Genomic DNA, 24660 nt, shown 5'->3' with positions numbered 1-24660 from the left:
AGAGTTTTTTGATAAGTGAATGCATTTTCTAGATATGCTTGCTGTCTTTCTTTACTTTTTTTTTGTTTTGTTTTGTTTTTTTTTGTTTTTTTGTTCCTCCCATTCCTCTGTCATTTCTGAAAAGAAGCAATGAGATGGAAGAAATGGACTCTAAAAGAAGCACAAAGGCAGAGATTTTGCTGAATGATGAGAGCAGGCTGAAGGAGCCTCCGGGTAAAAATGGGGTAATTGGACAGCACAATATCATATGACTTTGAGACATGATGTGACTAGAATCCGTATAGCATTCAATTATACATGTCCAAATATGAGTGTCTTCAATCACCCTTCTTTTGGGGCCTCTCTCCATATCATTTAGCTCACAGTGAAGGATGCTTTCTTCCTTTAGGCACAGAGGAGCATTTGTCAGCTACCCTTCAGCCTGTGTTTAGGAGGAGGGGGTGATACATGTTCACAGCCCATCTCAGCAGCACTACCTGTTGAAGCAGGTATGACAGGTCTGATGAGGACTGCCCACACAGCTGCTCACTTTCCTCTTCTTCCTCTGTGTTTTTAATATAATCTTTGCATTCAATGTTCTTTTCATCACCCCATCAATCTTCCTGGATACACATCCCTTTGCTCCTTGACTTTCAGTACACTCCAGTGAATGGCTTTTGGGTTTTTGGTTGCTCATGATACATATTTCTCTTCTTGCAGAAATTTTAGGTCAGCATAGTACTTCTCTGAAAATATTCAAAAGTGAAGGAGTTGAGAATCAGGCCTAAAGTAGGCAAGACCAAGGTGATGTCTGAAACCTTTTCTATATTTTGTGTATTTCTTAACAAGGAGACAGATTCTGTTGTACTTTCTTCATTAGGCATCTTCCATTTAGGAAATTTCTCTGTAATACAGGCTTGTATACGGGCTGTGTTAGAGTCTCAAACTTCCATAACTAATGAAGATGAAGGGTATGGGAATTATTTTTTAATCACAACTTAAGATCTATAGAAGCTTTAAAAAAAATAAACTTTTGAGCCATGCTGATTAGTGCTGCTATATTGCTTAGAAAAGTTTGAGGAACAGTCAGTATCTAGCATAGTTTGAAATGTGCTTCTATTTCCAACTCTTTGGAATATTAAAAATATGTTTTGTGTATGTATAACTACATATAACATTGAAACAGTATATGTGAGTGACATTGTGTGGGTGACTTTACCATCATGGCACATTTAGTTTTAGTATTATTATAATTTATTTTGTCCTAAAGAGGATTTTTTTTTCCTACCTGTATAGAGCCTGTAAATGCTAGGAATAATTTTAATTTTTAAAATTAAATTTACAAAACTCTCCTGACACATAAATCGTATTACATAAATCAGCTGTGAATATACTTTGAATGTATTCTTCAGACCACCTAGATTATACAGAGCCATTCTGACAATTGTTCTGTATCTTCAAGAGTGAAACAAACAAACAAAAACACAAGAACCATCAGCAGCCCATTTACACACAAACATGAGGCTTTTCTTATTTCTGAACAATATATGAGATTAGTAGACTTTAAATGTCCATTGGAAGTGTCTTCCTCATGGCTATGGCACTGTCTTCCTGGCCTTTCTCTGAACATTTAAAGTCAGGTATAGTCCTTTGTAAGTTTTTACAGAAATAGACTATAACATTAAAGATTTTGAATTAATGAAACTTGCAGCCACTTGAACATGTTGCATCCATTCCAGTCTCTTAGTGAAAGAGGTTAGAAAACCAAACATTGCTTTGATGAGAGAAAAAAGAGTGAGGAGGATCTGTGGTAAGCCACTATTAACTGTTCTTCTGTCTCCTTTCCTGTGACTAAACTCTTCTAAAAGAGGTTTATTTGTACCTAGTGAAACATAGCTTCAGTCCTGCAGCAAAACAGGCAAAGTGGTGTTGGGAACAAAACTTACCCTCTGCTCTGATAACTCTGGTATTTTTTGTACCTTGTAGAGCTTTGTGATTTGCACAAGGAGGCTTCTCTCCTAATCCAGGGAAGGTAGAAAGGATGCAAACTAGAGAGTTTAGTGTATGCAGAAAGCAAGATCTTTTCCTCCTTTGGGTTTCCCCCAAAGTCTTCCATTACATCACCTTTTCCTACTGCAAAGCTCTAGTAGTGGTGGTGTGTACTGTGTGGAATTCAGCCTGCCTCACTTGCCATCCACTGTGCTTGGCTTTTTTTTTTATTATTATTATTATTATTTGTTTGCATACTTATCTTTCTTTGGCTTTGACGTTTAAACATAAATGTTTATAGACTTTTTTTTTTTTTTTTTTTTTTCAGTATAAGCTTCTGGGAAGCAATCAGCTCACAGACCAAATTTTACATTTTCCTGTATATAAGGGTAGGAAATAGGAAAAGAGGAACACAGGAATGTGTTCTTCCTGCTTGACTGGGAGTCATCACCTTTGCAGCTTGTAGGCCAAAAGAGGAAAGCTTTATAACTTTATAGCTGATGCCTATAGCATTAGTTAGCATTAGTATCTGCCTTCCAAGAGAGATAGGATTCATACTGATTATAGCTGTTTTTCTTCAAACTGCAAGAAGCAACCTATTGATCTCCAAAACAGCACATCTGCCATGACAGAATCATGGGGATTTTCAGAGCATTTGTACTAATCCATGAGGATAAAGACTTTCACAGTGCTGTCCTCCTGCATGAAAGTCTTAAGTTTCCATTGATGTTCCTGTATTTTGGGTATCCAACAGCTACTGTGACGGCTAATATTGAAATATACAGAAATCTGATCTGAAAGACAGACTTGAATTTTGTCACATGCATGAACGTCACTGCACTGAATGAACTGTTCAGGCATTTAGAGTGATAGGCCCCATGCCAGGATTGCACACCCCACATTATCTATGGTCTTTCAGTGCACATGGATAAACAAGTTATTGAATTCAGTACTTACTGAATTCAATGTATCTCTGTATATGTCATATATCTCCAAAGATCATTTATTTTGTTAATTGACAAAGTGATAAGATTTTAAAGCTTCAAAGCTATTATTTTTAATATATCTTTTTAAATGTTTTCTCCTCATTCGTGCAGCTAATCTGTGAGAAGGGCGATCTAGATAATGTGAATTGCCAAGTAAAGTAAGTGTTAATTTGTTAAACTGTGGAGCTCCACCTGGCCTAGATCACTAGACTCTTTCTCTATGCATGTGCAACTTCTCTTCATGTTAATAAGGAAAGCATGTTCTTTGAAGAGCAAGAATAAACATCACGCTTCACATCCTAAAGCATTCAAGATGTTTTTTGGAGATGCCAGAGATAAGTAGCATGATGCACAAATGCACATAATATTTGATGAGGTACCATACTACTTGATGAGATACCATAATACATACCGAACCATTATCATTCTGATGTCTTCCACTACACATGCTGAGACTATCAATAATCACAATTGGTTTAGATTTCTGAATTCTGGTTTTGGATATCTTGAATTGAATTCAAATACAAGTACAAACTGGCACTAAGCCTTTTTTTCTGCATTACAAGAAAAGCAGAGCTAATTCAAAAATGTTGCATTCACTAAGAATTTTGAAGCATGTATCTGTAACTATTTTGGATAACTAGATGGTTTTCATTTCTTAAATATTTTTTTTTTTTTGTGTAGATTTTTTGCACCCTCTGTCTTCTCAATTTTTCCAGCTTTGAAGTAGAAAAGTATAGAAGTAGGAATAAGATAATGTTGTAGTTTTCATATATTTGTGAGAAAATTGTAATGAAAATGTAAATTAAGCCTGAGCTTGCTTTTATTTATTTATTTATTTTTTTTAAGAAGTCTGGTTATGGTCAAAATGTCTGTGAACAAAAGGGTAATAACTTTATAACCCTATTCAGACTTGAAAGTCATGCTAGAGCTAGAGAAAGAATGAGAGAAAGAATGAGAGAAAGTCATGGTTAATGAATAAAAATAAATGTAGCAAACCAAAAGTATTATGTTTCATGAAGTCCTGGAAATAAGAAAAAAAAAAAATCAACATTGATTGGCAAACTGAACACATGGAATCCAGTCATTCGCAGACACAAGAAGTAAATAGATTCTGTAGAATATTTTGACGTCATTGATTTTTCCAGCAATTTAGAAATAGACCTTCTAATAGGACCTACATGTATAATCCTTAGCCAGTAGATAGCTGGTACTCTTGTTTTGTCAGTGAATCTGGGTGAAAATATGGAAGCTGTATCATGGCTACATATTTTGTACTCGTGTTCTTATTTTTGCAAGGTCAGGTTCATGATTTATCTGTGTGTGTAAAACCCTCATTGATACCAGTTAATACACACAGGAAGAATACTGTATTTGGTGTCATTTCTCAATGGAATAAGATGGGGTAAAATTTGGTTACAAATGGTATGAAGTAAAGAATTTAATAAAACATCTGCATTTGGAGCTATATACTATTTTCAAAGAACCACAGAGGTTTATCTGAAAATGGACATCCTTTGGAAGGCAGTAGTATTGTAAAACTGTTAGATGGACTCAGAGAAAAAGAATTAATCTGGTACAATTACAAAACTGAGCTTAGTTCTAGGCATGTGCAGAGGGGGTAAAAGGATGAACTAGCACAGTTTGTTTCAAGTCCTAGCTTTGACATCCCAATAGAACCCTGAATCAATTGCATTTTGATACTTCCTAATACGTACACTGTTATAATTCTGATTTTCTTCTGAACTGCTCACATTTTTGTATACCTTCTTCACTCAAATCTTCAGGAAAACACAGCCAAGTTGTGGTTTTCAGTTCCTTCCTCTCTCATGGTAACTCTGTATTTGTTTGTTCAGGCTCTGCTGTTCTATTTCCAGAGACTACACAAAAGATGGGTTTGCCTCTCATAATAATCTAGTTATACTCCTCCAGAATAGAATAACTACCACCAAACCTGAAAGCCTGTACACTCACCCACCTGAAAGCCTGGAAGCCATGGAAAAATTTGTCTGGTTAATTCCAATAATGAATTCATACATAATGACCAGGACTAGAGTGGCCTTGTTTCCAGCTGGGTGGAGGAAAGGGACGAATGGATTTACTGGACTGTGTGGCCTGGCACATCGGACAGATGTGCCAAACCCAAAAAGCTAGAAGGCCCCACTTTCACAATCTGTATTTGTACTGAAAATAAAGATCAAGCAAGCTTTTGCTCTTCTGCTACATGTGAAGTTTCTGGTCTCCATGAGGAGATGTGTTACACTTTGACAGGTGTACCACCCCAGTCAAACTCTCCAGGCTGTAGTGACTCTAGTGGACACCGATGCACAGTATACCCTAATGCCATCCATCTATAAAGGGGCAGAACCCATCCTTATTTCTGTAGTGACAGGGCTATCCCAACAGCTAACTGTTTTGCGGTACATATGTCCATGTGATTCCACCTCAGTATATGCCCCTAACTGTGAATAGTTAGTTACAATTAAGTCATAGAATCATAGAATCATAGAATATCCTGAGTTGGAAGGGACCCTTAAGGATCATCAAGTCCAACTCTTGACACCGCACAGGTCTACCCAAAAGTTCAGACCATGTGCCTAAGTGCACAGTCCAATCTCTTCTTAAATTCAGACAGGCTCGGTGCAGTGACCACTTCCCTGGGGAGCCTGTTCCAGTGTGCAACCACCCTCTCTGTGAAGAACCCCCTCCTGACGTCCAGCCTAAATTTCCCCTGCCTCAGCTTAACCCCGTTCCCGCGGGTCCTGTCACTAGTGTTAATGGAGAAAAGGTCTCCTGCCTCTCGACACCCCCTTACGAGGAAGTTGTAGACTGTGATGAGGTCTCCCCTCAGCCTCCTCTTCTCCAGGCTGAACAGGCCCAGTGACCTCAGCCGTTCCACGTACGTCTTCCCCTCAAGGCCTTTCACCATCTTCGTAGCCCTCCTCTGGACACTTTCCAACAGTTTCATGTCCTTTTTATACTGTGGTGCCCAGAACTGCACACAGTACTCGAGGTGAGGCCGCACCAGCGCAGAGTAGAGCGGGACAATCACCTCCCTTGACCTACTAGCGATACCGTGCTTGATGCACCCCAGGACACGGTTGGCCCTCCTGGCTGCCAGGGCACACTGCTGGCTCATATTCAACTTGCTGTCTACTACGACCCCCAGATCCCTCTCTTCTAGGCTGCTCTCCAGCGTCTCATCGCCCAGTCTGTACATGCAGCCAGGGTTTCCCCGTCCCAGGTGCAGGACCCGGCACTTGCTCTTATTGAACTTCATGCGGTTGGTGATCGCCCAGCTCTCCAACCTGTCCAGATCCCTCTGTAAGGCCTTTACGCCCTCATTTGAGTCCACAACTCCTCCAAGTTTGGTGTCATCAGCAAACTTGCTCAAAATACCCTCTATTCCTACATCCAGATCGTTTATAAAAATATTGAAAAGTACCGGCCCTAAAATGGAGCCTTGAGGGACCCCACTGGTGACCGCCCGCCAGCCTGACGCAGCCCCATTTACCATAACCCTTTGGGCCCTGCCCGTTAGCCAGTTGCTCACCCATCGTATGATGTTTTTATTTAGCTGTATGGTGGACATTTTGTCCAGTAGGATCCTATGGGAAACCGTGTCAAAAGCCTTGCTGAAGTCCAAAAAAATCACATCAGCTGGTTTCCCTTGGTCCACCATACGGGTGATCTTATCATAAAAGGAAATCAGGTTAGTTAGGCAGGACCTACCCTTCACAAACCCATGCTGGCTGGGACCAATGACTGCTTTGTCCCCCAGGTGCGTCTCAATAAGTCCGAGAACCAACTTCTCCATGATTTTACCAGGCACTGACGTGAGACTGACAGGCCTGTAATTGCTAGGGTCTTCTAGTTAAGGCTTTCTTTATTCAAGACATTTATTTAGAGTATTGAAAATGAATTTCAAGAACCAGGAAATAGGAAACATGGGAATATGAGTATGTTTCATACAGAATAATGTTACATAGTCCTGGGCATTACAACAGCACATGATATGGTGTCCTTTGTCTTAATCACACTAAGGATAAATGTGAAATTTTACACCTTTTCTTCTCTACCTAGAGCTCATCCCCTGCATTTCCTTACTTATTACAAGATAAGTTTTCAGTCAGAATTTGGTGGTGGTTGAAAAACGTCTCCAGTTAAGTATCTTCTATAACTTGGACAAAAACAAGAAGTAAATGTTGCTGAGGAAAAGAAAATAAACACAAAGCATAAAAAAGCATAAACACAAAGCATAAAAAGTCATATCATTACATGCCCCCTTGCACAACTGTATCGCATACCTATTTTACTGTGTGAGCCTCTATTTTCTGCAGTACATCTGCATCCATCAGAGTACAAAACAAGCAGTACTTCATGAGTGAGGCAAATGTGAAATATATATATTTTTTTCATGTTACCCTCCGGTATAACATTATGCCTCATTTACTTCATGATAGCTGAAGTTTGCACAGATAAATCTTTGTTGTTACCCCTCTGATTCCTGCTGTAATGGTATTTGAGCACATCTTCAACAAGAACAAACTCCTCCGCAACTCCCAGTTTGAAACAGGAAAGTATTATCCATATGTAACAGAGACAAAATAAGAGATTAAGCCACTTTCTCTGTACAAGATGCAGAGCAAGTGCCAAGGGCTTGGAAAGTATCCAGCTTGCTCAGATTGTTCTCCAGTGCCCTAATTATTACAATTAGTCTCTTGAATGCATGGTGGTTTAAATTACTATACATCATGCTCTCTCTAGAATGAACGTAAAAGACCAGCAAATATTATGAAAGACCAATTGTCTACTAGGTTCAACTTTCCCTGCTCAGAAAGCAAGCTGCACACAAAGATGTGGAACAAGCTGTACAGGTTCATTGAGCAAAACCCCAGCTGCAAGGCCGAGATAACTTTTTTTTTTTTTTTCTTTTCCCAACTGTCATTTCCCAGCCAAGTGTGTCATTGAGTAAGACTCACACTAGTTGTATTTGATTTTGCACATTTGACCAATTTCACTTCATATATGTATTTTCTCAGCAAATATTGGACAGTAGTCTAGGGAAAGGACAACACTGAAATGCTAGAAATAACTCTATGGTTCAGCCCTGAGATAGTGACAAAATAGGTTGAACTGACTTGCTGGGCTGGATAATGTCTTTCGCGAGCAAGGGACCCAGTGCTTCCAACATCTGATTCAGGGAGACAGATATTCGCAAAAATGAGGCATTACCACTTCTGATATTTGATGACTCCTAGCACTGGAATAGAATAGAAGAGCTCAAACATTTGTCCCTGATGTTACTCCATCCTCACAATGCACTCTTTGCTCAGTTCCCACTGCATTATTATTATTATTATTATTATTATTATTATTATTATTATTATTATTATTATTATTATTATTATTATTATTATATATTTTTTTAAGGGGAGAAAAGGGAGGTTGTTTCTCCTTGCAGGTATACATACATCTTGTATAGGAATATATTTATTTTCCTATGGATGGATTATGAAGAAACTGTTCTGAAATTTCTAAAATTCCCCAGTATGACCGATTGCTATAATCTAAAAACTACTCTACCAAATCTACTACTCTCATACAAAATGTACAATAAATGTCCTTAAAGCTTCGACATAATTCAGTTTGCACTTGTTTTCATAGGACATGTCTAAACTTCCTATCACATTCCTAGTATCTACCATCCAAATACCGTAGTCCAGAGCTATTTGAAATACAATGGTAAGATTTCCTAATCATACAAAATACACATTTTTTTTTCCTCCATCCTTTATTTTTCAATGTTTAATTTGCTAGGGAAAAATAATTCTGGGACTGCTACCTGGCTTGAGAAGAAATGAGCTATTCCAGATGGAAAAAGTAAAACAGAGAGTTACAGGGTACTGAAAGAGGTCTCACAGAAATCTTTGTGTAGCTTTAGTGACAGGCATTGCTTTACATTCTGCCTGTAACAAACACACATTTCATTGCAGCTTTAACTCCAGCTGGGAGCCTGGCTATGTGTGTTGTAAAGTAATACAGAGTGAAAGGATAGTTGTATGGTGAAAAGAAAGTATTGGGTGTCAGGAAGTTATGGGCTTCAGACCGGTATTTATCCCTGACTATGCACTGAAATAAACCATTGGGTATGTTTCTCCATCTGAATAACTACTTGTAAAATTAACATAGTACTTGTACTCCTCTTGAAGGTACTGGACTGCTAAATTGATTTCATAGGGTACAAGTTTGGTTTCATGAATGGTACAAGTTGCAGACTGACAGGAGGATTCACCTTCAGCATCATTCTCAGCCAAAAAAAATAAAAATAATAAAAAAAAAATAAATACAACATTTTAGTGGCATGGTAAAAGTGGTATTAGCAATGACTGATAAACGTACTGTTTTGACTATGGAGAGGGTTTTATATTCTTTGTTTTAGATATCTAAGCTTGAACTATTGGAAGTCTAAATTTAACTTAGCAGAAAAATTATATTATCTTTATTCCCCATAGAGAGGACTATCCTCCTCCAAATGACTATTCTAGGTATTGAAATCAGATTTTCATTTTCAACCTATTTCCAGAAGAGTCATCACTGATTATTCATGGATCAAAGGGTAATTAAGCATGAAATGCACTTCACGGGCTTCAGTGCTTGATAGGTGGGTGCTTTCACCTGACTTTCATTTTGATTCAGTGGGGAGAAATAAGCACTTCAGACTGTGCAAAATACACGTTTATCGCAAGAGATGCCTGCTCCTCTGAGCAGCCATAAAGAGAATTTATACAGCTGATATTAAGTAAACCTCTCAATTGAAGACATCTTACGTTAGATTCCTAATCTCAGAATATTTCTTTCTTTCCTGACATCTACCTATCCACCACATGAAACAGATGTACAGGTTATCCTTAGTGTTTAAAGGCTATCACATTCATTTTAAACCCAGATTAAAATGAAGATTATCCCCCAAACAGAAATTCTGGCAGCAAGTAATTTTGGTCTGTCTCTTACTCTCAAGTGACAAAACTTTAGTTGAACAAACTCCTTGGGTTCAGGATTTAATTCTAAGGTAGGAATGCCAAACCCAAATAAGCCAGCACTCAGGGCAATCTGCCCAATTCAGTACAGGAACATGAAGCTCAGTTCTTATGCCAGATGAGAGACATATCCTCCAAATTGTTGGCACCTCTTCTCTGGGCCTCTCTTTTTCCTCTGCCTCCCACTATCCCCGTCTCCCTTCCCCCAAAAAAACTTTGCCAGGCTTGCCTTGTTTCATTCTCCATCAGAATGAAACAATTTTTGCAATCTAAAATCTAGGAGAAAAAAAAAAAAAAGAAATGAAATTTTATTTTCAGGCCAGCCTGCTGAGAAGAATCCTTGGCATAATCAGGTCAGTATAATCAGTGCTGCTTAAGTGGTCAAAAGCATTTGTATATTTAAATAGAAAAATACACATTGCAGCAAGCATAAAATGGAAAAAAGAAAAAAAAAAGTTTCATTTTCTGTCTTCTCTGATTTCTGTTTCTATGTTTTACAGTTACATTTTAGTAAAGCGATATATTATTGCACTCTTTGCAGTAGATAGTGGTTTGTGGTAAACAAAATATGATCCATCTTTTTCCAATACTTTTTTTTTTTTTTTTTTTTTTCTGGCTAAATAAAATTATTCTAATGTTTTCTGAGTTTGTCTAACAAGACGTACAAAATATCTCCTGTTTTCCTTTACTTAAAATGATTAAAGAACAAAAAGTCTCAGTCTGAATGTTGTTTCCACCTTCATTTTTATCCCTGTGTAATATTACTCTTTCAGATCTCATTGTTTTGAATATTGTTTTGGGTTATGATATGGGAGACTGTCACAGAAGAAATGGCTCTTACAAGGAATATTTTCCTGACTTATGGATTATGAAAGTTTTTGTTTTGTTTGTTTGTTTGTTTGTTTGTTTGTTTTTTAATTAGGCTCTAGATGATGATAACTAAAAACAAACTCCAAAGCGGTTCTGTTTTGAAGATCCTTAAGTGACAAAGACTATCTTTGTTATCATGCACTATTTCTCCTTGTGCTTGACCATTCTTGTCCATTCAGTGAGTGCTGCTCACTGCCTGTTCCGTGACTTTCTTTTCACTTTTTCTCCTTTGTCTTTGTGGGTATTCAGAAACAAGGTGACTCCAGAGCCCATGTTATAGCTTGATATATACACTGATTGCTCACTCTGGCCACTCCTGGCTCTATAGAAAGCAAAATTGATGTACTTACAACAGGTTCTTGTTCATATACCAGGATCTAAAACTGAAGGAAAGCCCAGGTGATTTTCAAGCAAATTACTTCAGCTTCATTCCTTACAAAGAACTTCTTCTAACTATGTTGTGACATTGTCTGCACAACATACAGCAACAAGTGCAGGAAGTTTCTACTCTTTGTAATTCTCAGCTGGCTGTTGAACATATACCCAGTCTTGTACAATACTTAAGAACATGTTATTCTCTCCCAGAAGATCATTGTGTATGTATTGGGCATATAATGTGACATGAGACCTCATAAGAACTGTCTCAAAGTGATTTTCTCTCTTCCTTATAAAAAAAAAAAGGGGGCAAAAGAAAAAAAAAAATGCATTTTTTTTTTACTCTAAACCGAATGAAAAGCAGAATTGGCTGCTCAGGAATTTGTTCTTCCAGAGGTGGTGTTATGCTTAGAGCATGGTGCTCATTAAATATACTAGTATGCTTTTACAAGAATAAGACACGAAGGCCAGGTACTTCAGATTTAATGATGGATAAAAAAGTATATGAATCAGAATCTTGTCACGATTATTTAGCTCCATCTAAAAATTATCAAGGTAACTCAAACTTTGTAATCAACTCCCTTCCTAATTGCCGTTTAGTGTTAAAATAACAGTGTTATTTTACATGCACGAATGGATTAAATGATTCCTGTGCAAATTCCTGATTCATATGGGTGAATGTATGATAGGTTTCAATAGAGGGTGAAAATCTTTTCCAGCTTCTGGAGGATGGGTTTAATCCAAACATATAATGAATTCAAGAGATGAGCATTATCTGCCTAGATATGATCCCTTTCAGATTCTCCTCTGTAATGTCACTTACCTTTCTAAAGCTTCTGTTTATATGATTAGTAGAGGATTACATTTTGCTCCCAAGAACAAAGATGTTCTATTCTTTTGTTCTAGATCCTGACAAAGGAGATGGTATTACACTATCAACATAAATTTGACAGAGTTCCTTTGGTATTGACTAGCACTTCTATTTATATTAAAGAATTTCCAGGACAAGTGATATCTTTAAGATAAAGTAATAGAACAAGAATATAGCACGATCACATTTTATGTATTTTCTGGAAGTTTTCCTTTAACATGAATATCAACATCCCCAAAATCACAAAGTCACACACAGGAAAAAAAAAAAAAAAAAAAGTTTTCTGCTTTTCTGCTTTTCAAATGAGAAAACATATACAAATGCGGAATGACTTGCCACAGATGAAAGGTAGGAAAAAAGTCCCCATTTTCAGTCTTCGTCATCTGTAAAACATTTTCAGGGCTAGAACCTAGGACTGAAATCTTGTTCTTATTGTGTAGGGAAAAAAAAAAAAAAAAAAAAAGTAATTTACTTTGAAATAAGTTTGTCACAATGGACCTTCCTAACAAGTTCATTCCATTGTTTGAGCTAAAGAAAACCTCCATCAGTAGATGATAGCAGAAAGCCTTTTTGTCTCTGGAGGCACCTCATTAGAAAGTGTTGCAACCATAAATTTATAAACAATTTTATAGTTGGTATTGGTCTTGTTACAATGGGGTGATGTGTTGTGAGTCTTATGTAGCACGTTGTTAGACATATATCATGTAAAAGTGTAACAGACCCCACCTGGACTACTGTGTTCAGCTCTGGTGCCCGATGTATAAGAAAAACATAAACTTTTTATAGCATATCCAGAGGAGGGCTGAAAAGATGGTCAGACGGCTGGAGCACCTTTCTGATAAAGACAGGCTGAGAGAGTTGGGGTTATTTAGCCTGGATAAGAGAAGACTCTGAGAACACCTTATAGAGACCTTCGAGTATTTAAGCAGGGCATACAAGAACACTGAAGAGGGACTCTTTATCAGATAAGGGAGTGTAGTGATAAGACAAGGCACAACAGTTTTAATCTAAAAAAGGTTAAGATTAGATATAAGAAAGAAATTCTTCACGATGAGGGTGATGAGGCACTCAAGCAGGTTGCCCAGAGAAACAGTTGATATTCTGTCCCTGGAAATGTTCAAGGCCAGTTTGGATGGGACTTTGGGCAACGTGGCTGAGTGGAAGGTGTTCCTGCATATGGCAGGGAGGTTGAAACCTTCCAATACAAACCACTCTGATTCTGTAATATCAGGTCTCATCGTCTGAGTCTCTCTTCACTGTCAATGGAAACAAATCATCACTGTAAGATAACGATTCAGATAATTAGCTATTGATATGTATATAGCATGAGACAGTTGATCCTCGGGAATATCTGTTTTTTCCATCACCCTTCAAGTGACTTTGTGATGATGGCCCTCATATTCCACATCTGCCTTTAAGTCTTTTCGCAATAACCAGTTTCACTTTCATGAACAGCCTATGGAACAGACTATGTTTTCCAATTGCAATTGTACTCCAATTCCATCGTTGCAAACCAGCTCCAAGGCTTTTCCGAAAAACAAATCCCAGAGCAGTTTAGCATCTGTAAATGTGACATATTGCAGACACAGAATTCTGAAATACATTGTAAAAAAATCAGGTTTTATATCGTACTTTGAGATACTTGAGTGAAAGCACAAACTGTACAGTCCAAGCCCAGATGTCCATTAATCAGCCTTGTATCATATGAGTTCTTTATTCTTTATTGTCCTGTTTCAGAAGCATGTTTCCAGACTAGTTTAGTCATCTTCAAGACAGACCAAGTCTTCTATTGTCTCATCAGTCTATGAACACACTCAAATTCTTACCTTTTGGAGAAGATATTTTGTCTGAGCAGTTCCATGTGTGGTAAAGCATATCCATCTGGCATTCCTGAAGGAAATTTAGTATGATAAATATTACTACAAATTAGCATAGTTTGAAACCTTGGCTCCAAAAAAAAAAAGGCTTTAATTAACTGTATTTACTGAATGGTCTTGGGATGTGCTTTAAGACTACTCCCTGCAGAGAAATGGTGGTAATCACAGAGAGTATGATGCTGCATGTGTATGTTTGTGTGTGCGTATGCCTCCTCTGATCCTTTTTCTTGTCCAAAATACGGGTCTTGTACTCTTCTTCCAAAAGGAATAATCAGCAATTTAGTCATTGCCAGTAAAACTTTGGGTGTCTTAACTCTTCAAAATAAAATGTCAATAGCTCTTTTTTTTTGACACATGACTCAGGGTAAAAATGCTATGGCCAAGGTTTATCAGTCGTTAAAACTTCACTCAGTGCAGATATGATCTTTTCCCTTGGAGTTTAAACTAGAAAGAACTTGTATTCCAAAGCGTAAACAAAGATCTCTCATGATTATAGTGCTGACTTATCTTTGGTTAAAATATTTCACAGAACAGCTACGCACGTACTTATGGATAGGTATTCAGTTGGCAAATTGATGGAGATTCTCCTTTTGGCAACAGCCAATGATAGGTGTAAGATGAATAGTAGTAGAGAAGTACCTAGATTGCTGAGAAAGGTTAAAAGAAGATAATAAAGGGCAGTTGGAATACTGTGTGCATGGATAGACAGATGGAAATAAATTGAGACAATTTCAAAACTAAAGTAAATCATAGCACACAAAGAAACACTTAAGAGACTGAGCAACTAAAAGCATTAGAAATATTAATATTAATATCAATAATAATGAAACAACAGTAAACACCAAAAAAAAACACAACTGCTCAGCCTTACTACTTTAGGTAAAATAAAACTCCAGATGTACCACCAGCAAGATAAGTAAATATGGTAAGGATACTTCAGATTCAGTCTGATGGACATCATATCACGTAACTAGCACTATACACTAACAGAACAATCCATCTGCAAAATCTCACACAATAATAGTAATGTTTTCTGGAAGACAGGAATAATATAACTCCACAAAAGGATACTGGATCAAGTCCTCAGCTGCTGCAAATTGGCTGAGCTATCTTTATTTCAGTGGAGTTATGCCAGTTAATTCTGGACTACATCTTCAACTGAAGTTTTTACTTGTAAAGGATTCAAATGTTTCATTAAACATCTTCTGTGATGGAACAATTAACACTGCCATTCTTCCTCCATATATCTGATATTGTCCTATAATTTTCTCAGCCTCTTTTTGCAGCCATTCTTGCCTTTTAATGAATTAGTTAAAGTAGAATAAATATTTTCCAGGTAGACATAATAGAAATAAGAAATGTATCACTTGAGTTCATGTGTAAGGCAGAGCAAGCCCAGCCAGAATGGTGTTTCAGTTACTGATTCTGGGAATGAGTACATTTAGACTGGTACAGTCTGGGAAGATAAATACAGTTAAACTGGTACTTATTTTTTATTATTTGGAACATGGAAATGACCTTTGTAATACTTTTATTTTTTATAGGATCCTTGACATGACCCAGTATTGTACAGGGTGAGATTTAATATCAACGTAAAATGTTGATATATCTGATCAACTTCTCTTTTGAATTTATATTTCTTTGTCTTCCATTCTGGGTCCTTAGGTGCTGTAGTCTTTATTCTAACTTTGTAGACAACAGAGGAGAAGCTACTTCCAAAAGACACTTTTCCCCACTCAACTCATATTCACCTCCTGCAACAAGACGAGTCAGTCCCTAGAATGTCTTTGTTCTGCTTGGCCTAGAGAGAGCCTAGATTTCTAACTGTATTAAACTTTCAAGTAGCTGAAGTTAGATGATATAATCTAACATGGTCAATATATTAATTATATGCACAGCCAAATAAACTGTTTTGAGAAGTCCAATATTTATAAGTTCAGTTATACATAAACCAACTCACATAATCTGTAGTGACCATTGCTACCTGGGAATTTCCTAACAATTCATAGCAGAAATGGACATTTCTGAAGGAATGAAGGAATATTGAGGGGAAACAAATGATTACAATATGCCTTGGTGCAGGTCAATCTTTAGGGAATATTTTGCAGAAGATCAATCATTAAATATCTCTTTGTTATAATCCTCCAGTTATTAGACTTGTCATATGTCAATCCTTTTGACTTGAAAGAGCCTAAAATATGCAGGGCTGGAAAATGTGTATTATGACAGGCATCAGGAAGATGTAGAATGAAACACTCTAGTTTAGAGAACCATTACAGACCTATTCTTAAGGCTTAAATGATGTGTCTCCCATAAGATCTGTAAACTTGCTTGTTTCATAGGCAACCAGTAAAGCTGATGCCTGGAGGGGTTCAGCTGTCCCACTCAGTGTTTTTTTTTTTTTATCCTTTTCAATAGTTAGACTGTGGAACAGCCTATAAAAACAAGACCTCTGCCTGTAAGGCAGAAACTCTCTTTGACCTGTGATTACTCTGTTTTTGCCAAAAGACTTTACAGAAGCAACACACAAGTAAGATAGGCCCCTGTCAGTAGGACACTTTTTCTTGACCTCAACTTGCTTTGCCATTGCTACAACACATGGCTAGAAATCATTTTTTATTTCTTTTTTTTAGTAACCTTGCCATTCTTCTTTACAGAAACTACAGGTTGGTAAGAGGAAGTTTTGTGCCCCTTTCAAATCCAAGGTTCCTTCAGGCATTGTTGGACAGATCTTGAAGATATGCACATATACAACATATGCACATATACAATGAATGCACTCATAGAACACATATGTACTCTTTTTTACTGTGTTACAGCTCAAACATTTTTACAGTGTTTACTGGAAGTTCCACTTCTACTTTAAACTTAACTGCTTCACTATTTTTTTTTTTTTTTTTTTTAACCTCCAATACAATATTAGCAGCTGTTTGGAAAATAAAACCAGCCAAACAAAAAAGATGCATCATTTTCTCAGTTTATATTGTTGTTCAGGGACTAATATACAGGGAGAAGCTGTACCTATCTAAAACCCCCATGATCATCAACTAACACAACATATTTCTTAAAATCACAAGACCAGGAAAGAATGCATTCTTTCCTGTTATTAAATGAGCTCTAGTAGAATAAATCTAGGAAGTTACTTAATCTCTTATCAAGAGAAGGAAAATCAATCATCCATCTTCTTGAGAGGATAGAGAAGCTGAGCTGCTATGAATTACTCTGGTACAAACCCAGAGGCTTGTAAACCTTCAAAGTTATGCTCATTTATCAGTAACACAATAAGCATGGTGATGCTCAGGTGAAAGTTTTGATTTTTTTTTCTTACATTTTTTTTCCCTCACTAGCTCTATTTGCTACTTTCTACCACAGCACTTTCTGAAGGTGAGTTATTCAATGCATTTCTAGTCCAATTCAGAAAGCTTCATGTAGATAGAATTAAATGTCACGTATAGAACTAAGTAGAAGTAACTCAGTGAGCAGATAAATCACTAGAGTTTTTCCTGTAAGATATTAATGGACTTTTAGAAGCTAATAATCTACATACAAACATTTGAGACTATGAAATGTAATACTTCCATCTGCGTGGCCATATGAAACAGTCTTTTTCCTAGTCTTCTGTCTTTATAGGAAATCTAGAGAAATTCAAACATTTTTATACCAAAGACTACAGATATAAATTATTTACCATATAGTTAAGACTGCCTGTATTGACAAAGTCTTCTCTCTCTCCTTTATTTATTTATTTATTTATTTATTTTTTGGATGAACTTTAGATTTTAATAAACTTTAGATTAGAAGAAAAAAAAAAAGAAAAAAAAATACATTTGCACTTTTCCTCATTTTTTTTTGTGATATGGTATTTTTGTCACTCTGACTTTGTGTTATTGTTATATTTGCCATATTTTTGTGCTTCTTCAAGGGCTGAAAGGAAAAGCACAAAAACCTATGCTTATTTGTATTTGGTTCTTATGTTTTAATCTCTGATAAATGGTTGTGATTGCCCTGTCTGGTGTAGCTAACATGTTTAGGACATGGCTGGACTTGCAAGATAGATACAGATCTATATCATCAAACATATTTTTTTCTAACATGTCACTCTTGGGAGGTTTACTGTGCTAAAATTTGCTGACTAATTCACTGGTAAAAATCAGTGCTATATTGATCTATATCAGTAGATCAGTGCTATAGTGATCTATATCAGTAGATCACTGATATAACAGTGATCTACTGGTTTTATAATTTATATATTATCCAAGATTAACTTTAGCAAACTGTACAGTTGAATTGAACTTTCATTTTCAGATTGAATTTTAGACTCCTTTTTCAAGCTCTATTTCTCTCACTCATGTGTTTTCACTAATGGGATTCTCCTGCCTTCAGAGATGCTATTCTGACTCCTTACAGAAGTTCTTCATGCAAGCCAACAATCACTGACATTGTCTTAAAGCTGGAGAGGGAATCACAGTAAGAAAACAGAAAATGTGAGTAGAAAAATCTTTATGAATAATATAACGAGTACTTACCTTCCTTACTCCTTACCATGAATTTCATCTATTGTAATTCATAGATATAATTAACTTTCCATTGAATCCCTTATGTGTTCTCACCCATAAAATGCAGACATAAATATCTGAAAAAAATATTTTAGACTAAATCCACTGCAACCTCCTCCCTCTACACACACACACATACACATACAGTGTACTAGCATAAATGTGTTATTTCCTTTTGACTGAAACTGAGAATAGTTTCAGACATGAATCCCCTGGGTTCACTTTACCCTCACTCACAACTCTTTCCTCTTGGTTCTAACTCACTACTGACTAATCAGACCTCTGTCAGTGTCTGGGGTATAAAAAGCTTCAAAGTAACTTAGCCACCTTTGTTCCCCTCTTACTTCCATGAGGAGCAGAATACACAATCTAATTCATTGTCCTTTATACCACTTCATAACCATCTCTTATCCCATTTTTCTCTCACTAATGGCAGTAAATGCATCCTGCCTAACTTGGGAAAACTATGGCCTTGAATGCTGACGATTTCCTGAATATGATTCAGACGGTACATACACTCAACCTTTGTATTTCCTGGGATATTGGCCTAACCACTAGGAAATGTACAAAAAGTTCATTCACATTTCTTTTTTAGCAGCAGAAAGGGATATTATGTAACATTGGAAATTTGATAAAGATTAAGCTTCAGAGATTGGCTAGCTAATGAAAGCATTCTGGTTTCCTTAAAAGAGTCTCTTTGCAACAATCATGGCTGAACAGTCTCCAGGGCATGGGGTCCTCTTCTGTACTGCTGAAAGGATAATATTTAGAACAGAGACAATCAGCCATTCATCCCCTGCCCTGATTTATGTTGTACACTTGGGATAAGACTCACCCAGTAGCGGCAGTTCTCAAAGCTTTGCCTATCTTTTAGACCCTGGGTAAAAACGGAAGGGGAAAAAGAAGCTCCAAAAAATTAGTGAATGTGATACATTCTGCCACTGTGCAATGTAGTTATAGAAACATTAATATGCTTCTCTGGAAATAGGTTTGACCTCAAGGTGTTCAGAACCTCAAATTACTATTCTTTTGCCTTGAAAAAAAGTAGAAAGACCCTGAAAAAGGTCATGGAATTTACTCTCTGAGGCATCATAGAGAGCGACTATTACAGTTTGTTTACAGCATGACACACAGCTTGAGGAAACACCCAGAAGTACACAGTGGGAAGAACAGAGAAGAGAACTTCAGAAGACAAGAAAGACTGGCTTCATAACACAGGTTAATAAGGTACCTCTGAGCTTGGGGGAAGACCATGAGGCTGGGAAATCTGTGAACTACAACTGAGAAATAATTATGAATAGAAGAGAATCTTTGTTTGATGTTGTAGGTCTGACTGGGATGAGAGTTGTGCCTCACAGGTGAGGTGTCTTGTTCACATCATGTAGGTCATTACTAAACAAAAATATAGACCTCTTCCCTAGGCTCTTAGATATCTATTATGCTTTGGGCCACCCAACCTCACCATCCACCAAATTCCCTGTAGACAGCTGGGGAGGTGGGGGGGGAATTATTCTTCAGACAGCAACAACACTAAATTTCTTTCCAGATATGTCTAGTGGTTCTCAAACTATTTTTTCTTTCATTCTCAATGGGAGGCCCTGGGATAGGAGACAGAAATAATGGTTTGGCTCTATGGCTCTCAAGAACTATAGACCTTATCTTCTCCTGCTGTTTGTGTAATCTGTCTCCTCCCCTTGTCAAAAGGAATTCTTCAACACATTCTACTCCTTGACTGTCACTGCCTCATGTTGTAATCTGCCTGGCAATGTGCCTCTTCTTTTGTCTCTATCTTCTTTCTCTCCCGTCCCCTGTGTTATTAAGATTGTGTTGTGCTTTCGATTGAAGTATAACAAAAGAAAAAAAAAAGTCTTTGAGGCCTACAGCTTTCTCTGGGGTCTTGTAGTTATCTGATGAAGAATTTCTAATTTTTCTGCCTTACAACATTTTTCTTGATTTCTCCCTTCTTTCTTTCTTTTTTTCTTCCAAATTCTCTTCCCTTCTTACAAAGAAAAAAGGAATAAAACCACTTCTATTCTGGCATACATCTGTTTTGCCTTTATTGCCCTAATTTTAACACTATAAGAAGCCACTAAGGTTTTGTAATTTTAATTATTAATCATGTTTCTGAAAGAAATATCTCTTTGCTGAAAGATGTATCTATTTAATGGCAAATGATTTATTGACATATAGAATCATAAATCATTGAATCATTCAGGTTGGAAAAGACCTCTAAGATCATCTAGTTTAACTTTTAACCTAGTACTGAAGTCCACCACATAGTCCACCACTATGCTACTAAGTTCCTAATCTACATGTTTCATATCTACGTGTTTCTTGGACACCTCCAGGAGTGGTGATTCAACCATTTCACTAGGCAGCCTATTCCAATGCCACACAACTCTTTCACTAAAGAAATTTGTTCTAATATCCAGCCTAACCCTCTCCTGACACTACTTGAGGCCATTTCCCCTCGTCTTATCACTTGCTGCTTGAGAGAAGAGCCTGATCCCTATCTCGCTATACCCTCCTTTAGGGTAATAGCCTAACTCAAATAAACTGTATGTGTTTAGTCAGTAACTTTGATTTGTCTGCTCCTCTATCATACATATTTTTGACTTTATAGTATCTCTCATCGTAAGTTAGAGCTGTGATGAGTTTTTGTCACAAAGTAAGTGACTAAGAAGGCAGATGAACTCTTTGTTAATGCATATTTTCAAGTTGTTTTCTTTCAGACAAACAGGTTTCATATGTCACAGAAAGTCATTGCAATAGTATTAAAAGATTTTTTTTTTTTTTGAAGGGAAGTGAGGAGATTAATGCATAGCTAGTGATATCTTAGAAGGGAATGCATACTGGCAAAGGACCTTCTGAAATTAAATAGAAATGTTAAATTTATTTATATTTATTAAATGTTAAATGTAAAATAATAATAATAATAATAATTAATTAATTAAAAGAAGAGCTTAAAGAAAAAGGGGAGAACCTTACCAAGAGAATATGTTTTTACTCTGTCTTGTCGAATGCAATTATCAGCAAGTTAAATCAGTCATAGGAAGCCCTGTCTCTGACTGGGCTGGAGTCAGTAAAGTCATTCTATTAGATGAATCCTGTACTTAATTAGATGTTATTTTGCCCCACCTAATCAACAGCGTGCTGGGGTGACCTTGGCTGGCTGCCAGACCCCATACAGCCACCCTGTCACTCACTGTCCTCAACAGGAGAGGGGAGAAATAAGATAGAAAAGCCTTTGGTTGAGATAAAGACAATTTAATAAGAAAAACAAAAGCTTTGTATTGAAGCAAAACAAAAAGAGGGAAATATTCACTACTTATGCAGGCAGATGTCCAGACAATTTTTGGAAAGTAGTGCTTCAGTATGCTGAGTGGTTGCTCATGTAAATAAATGCCATAACCATGAATCCATGAATGTCCCTACATCCTCTCCTTTCCCTCAGCTTTTATTCCTGACCACAATGTCACATTGTCTGGAGTACCCCTTTGTTCAGTTTAGGTCAACTGTCCCAGCTGTGTCCACTCCCAGTCTCTTGACCATCCCCAGACTACTGGCCTTTGGCAGGAGGAGGCTGAAGAGAAACCCTTAAAGCTGTGAAAGAAATGTCTAACAGTAACCAAAACATATGTGCGTCAATACCATTTTAGCCACAAATGCAAAGCGCAACTTGGTATGGGCTGCTATGAAGAAAGTTAACTCCAGTTAACTGCCAAATCCAGTACAAACAGCAAGTAAACAGGTCCATTACCAAATAATCAAAAATAATTAACATCTCAGTAGTAGGTGATCAAATACTGTCAATAAATACAAGCATCTGAAAAGTGCTGCAGGATAAATATTGTAAAAAGTTTAAGGAAATAAATAAATTCCTGCATTTATGGGATGTGCAAGTAATTTCATGCATTTTCCTGGCAGCCCTCCTGGCATAAGTAAGTAATGCTCCTAAAGACATTGGCTTGCCTACAGCAGTGCCTGGCCAGAAGGCCTTCACATACAGAAAAGGATGATGAAAAGGAATTCTGTAGAAGAGGAAAATTATCTGGTATTAATTAGTTGATGTTACTAAGCAAGATTGGCTTCAGTACTTGATATGAACCAAATAAACTCTCTGGAAGTGAAGCACTCTTTTTTTTTTTGCTTAATTGGAGACTAGAACTAGCTGAACTAGAACATAAGATTTGAATACTCTTGCCTGTATTCTGAAAGGCAGACAAAATTGCCTTGTTTCTGAAATAATTTCTCAGTTGCCACTGATCTTTTTGAAGATAGACAGTTCCCATTTAATGAAAAAGATGTTCAATTAAAATTCATTAATTGAACAAAAATATTCCCTAAAACTAAAGTACTAGCAAGTGTACTACAACTAAAAGTTGTGCTGAAGCCCAGAGTTCATTAAATGGAAATGATAATAAAAATCATATCTATCTGTTAATTCTGTTTAAACACTTAAGTGTGTGAAATATAAATGGATTTTTTCATCCATCTAATGTAATTAGATGAAGGAAGAATGATATAGTAGGCAAATTTTTAAATTTATCCACAAAGTCTTGCTGTATCTTTAAACAAGGTTCTTATGCTGACCTTTCCAGAAGAAACCACTGAAAGATATTGGAGATTATAAACTTCATTGTGAATGCTGAAATAGTAAGACAAATGTGTAAACATTGTTATAAAAGTGTTCTTTGGGGATGATAAGTCTTACCAACCATAAAAATCACTAAGCCCAAACTCCACCTTCTCTATCTAATACTGCATTAGTTCACTGTCACTCAATATACTGAATACCAGTATTTTGATGTTTTCTACATGACTAAAAGTGATAAAATAAGTAAATCAAACTGATCAAAACATTGCCAGCTTCGAACATTTATAGACAAGAATAAAAAAAAAAGTAAATGCCTAATACAGATGTATTTAACCCAGTTTAACCCTCATTTAGCTTGTGTGAATAAATCCTTGTATTTTTATGACTCAAACAAATCGGTTGTTTGTGTGTCATTGCTTTAAAAATGTCAGATACAAAACCCATTTAAACCAACCCAACACTTCAAACATTGAGCAAGCTTTAATCATTCTCTCCATTGTGGCAGGACAGTGCCTTAAATTCTAAGAGCACATCCCAGTGGAAATCTTAAAGATCTTGCTAGCAGAAATGGGCTGTCTAATTTCACATTAAATAGGAAGATTAATCTTAATGGAAAGATCATGACTAACTTAGAAGTCTAAAAAATTCAGGTACTTCTGTAATGTTTATTGGTAAAAAACTTTCTAGTTCTGTAAGTGTTATGAGCACAGATTAATGAGCCTTGACATTCATTCTGATGCAACACTGCTAGACTTATAGTAAATGGAGCTGTAAAAGCACTTTGTTACCAAAATATTTTATAGTTTGTACGTCTGAAGATGGATGTATTAAAATATAATTCCCCCTCTTTGGTGGGAATTTCAATTAGAAAAGCACGTTTGATCAGAAATAATGAAAAACAAACCAAACCAAACAACAAAAACAACAAAAGTTGATCTGTTACAGTTCATCAGTTTTATATTACCAATATCAGGTATGGAGAAGTGACAATGAACTTTGCTCAACATGCAATCTAAACTTGGCCAATGTCTAGTCTGACAGTTTAATTCAAATTAGTGTTTTGTGTGAATCTTACCTACTAAAAAGACTTCTGTAAAAGCTTTATGCCTATATAAATATTACTCCCAGAACTTATAATTTTACTCCTGTATTATTATTATTATTATTATTTTATTATTATTATTATCTTTAGAAATAGCAGACTGGAATGGTTTAGCTGCCTACTTTTTTTTTTTTTTTTTTTTCCTACCATTAGTCTAGTTGATACAGTTCTAAAAGTAATCTTCTATGTATCGATAAAAATACTTGTGAGGAAAGTATTTTTTTTTTTTTAATTTAATGTAATATAAGAAGATTCTGGGTTTATTAATTGTTTTTCAGGGTGATTTTCTGAATAAATCTAGACAATGCTCTGTTTTTAAAACTACCAGATTCCTAATAACTTTGTTGACCATTTGCTTTGGTTGTGGCTTATATAGTTGTGGCTTGTATTCAAGACCACTTTGGATGAACAACCTGGG

This window comes from Netta rufina, assembly GCF_964035555.1.
Source record: "Netta rufina genome assembly, chromosome: 1".
In the NCBI taxonomy this organism is placed as follows: domain Eukaryota; kingdom Metazoa; phylum Chordata; class Aves; order Anseriformes; family Anatidae; genus Netta; species Netta rufina.
This window is presented reverse-complemented; position numbering follows the sequence as displayed.